The sequence below is a fragment of the Eubalaena glacialis genome, chromosome 6 (assembly GCF_028564815.1).
Source record: "Eubalaena glacialis isolate mEubGla1 chromosome 6, mEubGla1.1.hap2.+ XY, whole genome shotgun sequence".
Taxonomy (NCBI): Eukaryota; Metazoa; Chordata; class Mammalia; order Artiodactyla; family Balaenidae; genus Eubalaena; species Eubalaena glacialis.
In genome coordinates, this window is record NC_083721.1 from 97,316,626 (window position 1) to 97,321,056 (window position 4,431).

General features: G+C 32.7%; 1 protein-coding gene across 1 annotated transcript in view; it reads right to left on the reverse strand.

Annotated features, from left to right (window-relative positions):
* Positions 1–2,858: 2,858 nt before the first annotated feature.
* PRKCI (protein kinase C iota) overlaps positions 2,859–4,431 on the reverse strand; it is an 86,625-nt gene continuing 85,052 nt past the window's right edge. Inside the window, exon 18 of the mRNA XM_061194481.1 lies at positions 2,859–4,431. This exon is cut by the window's right edge and continues 1,054 nt beyond it. The gene's annotated coding sequence lies outside the window, so the exon portion shown is untranslated.

Genomic DNA, 4,431 nt, shown 5'->3' on the forward strand with positions numbered 1-4,431 from the left:
TCGGAGACAGAACCATATATGCTGCTATCTCCCATTTTCACATTTTTCAGACCTCACTACTTGGGGGAGAATGTTAATTTTTATTTTAATCATAGGAAATATCCCCTACCTCAAAGGATAACATACACACCGACTTTTTTTCTTTTAAACCTAAGCCAACTTTTCTGGAATGAATTTATTCCTTGTATCATAAAAAAATTCCTTACAATAAAACTTTTCCAAATCCTGTAGGATCAGCATAGTACTATAGACACATTACACAGCCTTCAATAAACGTATGAAATAAAAATTTAAACTTAAAGAAGGGAATAATAATGTAGCAAAGTATCCTCATTAACATAGATTCAGATTTCTTCATCAAAATATTGTTTCAAATTGAGTAAACTTTCAAATGATGCACAAGTGCACATACTTTCATGATCTTTAAATTTAAAAATCTAACTTTTAAATAAAAATCAAGAGTGCCTAGAAAAAAATTTTACCTAGAAATTTACCTTAGAAAAAAATTTTACTTGAAAAATATTTTTCTGGTAAAAGACCATAAAATGTGAGTTAGAATTAGGTTTCTGTACTTAACTATCTTTACATGATATTTTCCCCTAAATATACTATGAATAACGTAAAAAGTCACGAAGTATAACCACCCACGTTGCAGACAGTTTACATCATGGAAGGTTTAAATCTGGTTACGTGGCACTACTTCTAGAAAATTTTACTTAGAAATTTACCTTAGAAAAAAATTTTGCTTGAAAAAAATTTTTCTGGTAAAAGAGCCCCGCCTCTACCCGCAAAGGGTCCTTTCTTACACAATGAGAATTTGCTTCTGACCTGTTAATTGTCAATAAAAACTTGAGCTAAAGCTCTCTCAAGTCTAGTGAACACATCTGGCATGGAATTTAACTTTCAGATAGCCTGTAAAAGATCACACGAAACAGCCACTTAATCCTTAGAAGAATTGTAATTCCATTTTCTTCAGTAAAAATGTTGAAAATAGAAATTGGAGTAAAAATACAGTGTTAATGCCAGTAAGGCACAAATTACTACATAAAGGTGAACTGCACTGCCACATTTCAAGCCAAAAATCACTCTCAAATTCTGAGCTGGGTTCCTCTTAATTATACATTTCAGAGATGAACTGTACAAAATCTAATCTAAGCAGGAGCATCTGATAATTTTCTCTCCTATGTCCATGTAAATTCCAATTCATATTTCTGAGCAGAAAAGCCATAAACAATCTTATATATTAATCTTATATATAGTATATCTAGTATAGTATATGTTGCGTGTGTGCGTGTGTGTGTGTATACAGAGAGAAATATCTAAGATTTTATTATGTATATATGAATTCTTAAAGCTTTTTGCAATCTACCATAAATCTAAAAAAAAGTATAGCATGGATCAATTATATATGAATATCAAGTAAAATTCATACAAGTATCACTGGTAAACCTGTAACCTAACATGGCCACATAACATATATTTTTCTGCATTTATTTGGCTCTTATCACTGGACTATTTCCTGTGGAGACAATCATCTTTCTGAGTATGTCTGTTCTCTATCTTGAATATCAAGGGCAGAGATTCTGTCTTTTTATTAGCCTTATTTAGCACCATGAACATTCTGGGACAATAAACTTTGGATACAAACTACTCAGACTATCTGGGTCTTATCTGATTCCTTAAGTCCTAGTGGAGAGGAGGGTAAATCCATGAAGGGAGACCATCATATATACCAAATGACTTGCTGTTGGGTGTTATCCAGAAACGAACCTGTTGGATTTTAAAGATTGGAGATTGACTTTATCTCTCAGGGAGAAACTGGTTGCCCTATTGAATGCAAAATTTCCCTAAAGCTTCAAACTCCTCTTTGGATTCTGTTTCGGGATTTTATTAACACAAAGAAAACAACCAAATTTATGATTTGGTACAGGGGATATTAGGCTAAAATAATAGAGAAGACATAGGAGATCAGTCTTTGGTGGTTTTAATATAGACTCTAGCTATCTGACTAGTCAATTAAGAAAAAATAAAAGCACTTAAGATTTCGTTCTCCTTGGAAAGGAAAGGCTTAAGTAATGGTAAAGAGGTTTGTTAAGTGTGGGATACCAGGCTCATGCTTGTTTATATATGGACACTAGCTACAATTGAGAAAGGAGAAGTTCTGGAACTCTAAAATAGATCACTGTAGAACATACTGTTCTGAATCTGTTTAAATTTGGTTCAGTTTTAAAACTAGTTAAAATGCTCTCTCTTCAGCTGATTTTTTACTAATTTGTTTTCCAACATAAGAGATATAGAGGGGTGAGTTTAAAAATACACTGAACAGGGGCTTCCCTGGTGGCGCAGTGGTTGAGAATCTGCCTGCTAATGCAGGGGACACAGGTTCGAGCCCTGGTCTGGGAAGATCCCACATGCTGCGGAGCAACTAGGCCCGTGAGCCACAACGACTGAGCCTGCGCGTCTGGAGCCTGTGCTCCGCAACAAGAGAGGCCGCAATAGTGAGAGGCCCGTGCACCGCGATGAAGAGTGGTCCCCGCTCACCACAACTAGAGAAAGCCCTCGCACAGAAATGAAGACCCAACACAGCCAAAAATAAATAAATAAATTAATTAAAGAGCTGATGAGTTGTTTAAAAAAAAAAAAATACACTGAACTATATTTTATGAGTAGATGTCTACAATATGGCATCAGAACTACCAATGCTGCTTTAAGTACAGCAAAATTCCAAACTCTAAAATTTTCATTTCTCTTCTTGAACAAATTTTGATACGCCTTTGTTCTTTCACAAAACTCTGGTATGCTACATATTAAACATGTTCCAATCTTGATGAGTATTAAACATTTTATTTAAAGATTTGAAAGTAAAAAAAAAGGTACACAAATACAGATCACATTATACCAAGGCAGTATTCTACATGACAAAAATCAAAACAAAACAAAATTTTAAAAGTAAATGTACAGGTACTAAATAAGCATAATACCTGATATGCATTTCAGGCTGCATACACGTAAAATGATCTGACCACATACATGCTTATACAAAATAAATTTTTTCTTAGAACACCAAAATTCCAACCATTCTGTCAACTGCCTTAGTCCCCTGGTGAGAAATCTGAAACAACTTCTATGTAATATAAAAAGAATTGGCATGGCACATAAGGACTACAAAAACCAGAATACAATTTAAAACATATTTGTAATTCAATTCTGTATAAAATATACACAGTAAATCTTATTAGTTTTTTTTAAAAAAAATATTAAAAAAAAAAGGCCACCCTGAATAATGGTTAAAACCTCATCACAGAAAAATGTTTCATCATTTGTAACATTGATAGAAAACTGATGGATTTTTTTTTTTAGACGATATCTAACTTGAAGAAGTCATTTACTCAAAACTCATTTAAAATTGTAGATAAGATAGTAACTGTCCCCCCCTTCTCAAAATGTTTTATCATGACTACTCTCTCTAATATGTAACTAAGGACAAACTAAAAGAAAAACTCAAAAAAATGTTTCTCAAAATGAGGTCCAAAGACCCAACAGAACTCTAAGGCAGGCCCAGTAATGTGCATGTTAAACACACTGACTACGTGATTATTCCACATTCTAAAATTTGAGAACGAATGCCCTAGGGGAAACAGTACCACTTAAAAGCAAGATGATAAACATATTTCTGATATGTCAAAAATTTCTATAAATTTATGATTTGAAGTGAATATTGCTTTTTGTTTTAAAACAAGTTTCAGGTCTTAAGAGAAACATACATACCTCTTAAATAAACATGTAAATTATATAAACATTTCCTTGGAGCTTTTCATTGCTTTCAGACATAGCTACTCAAAGAAAAGAGAGTACATGGCCAGAAACTTTGGAAAAATTACATTTCAAATGAAATGCAGCATCCCCGTGCCCCCAAAAAAGAGATAATTTATTAAATGCCTACATATTCTAAATCATTCTAAATTTAAGGCTAGATAGCTTTCCTAAAAGTTACATTTTACTAACATTGGACAATTATAAGTAATTTAAATGATCATGGTTATTTTTTAAGTCCCTTTTCATAAAAAAAAATTTAAAATAAACAACAGAAGGATGCTATCATTGGCATCACTTTAAATAATAAATTGTTAAACACTAATATTAATAAAAAATAATCTGAAGAACTCTGCCCCTGAAATGTATTCTACTCCGATTACATGTGTTACCTACTTAACAAAAACTCACTTAAGGAGCTGGAACTGTGATGAATGTGAGTGTACGTGCATATCCTGAAGATTTATTCATGTTTACTTTATTATTTTTTTCTTGAGTTTCATTGAAGACTCCACAAACAGGATCTGAAAGTATGGATAATGTGGTTTGGGGAAGAAACAAGCATGGTTCAGACACTATTTGGAAGATAAATTATTTTCCTGTATACTAAATTATAAG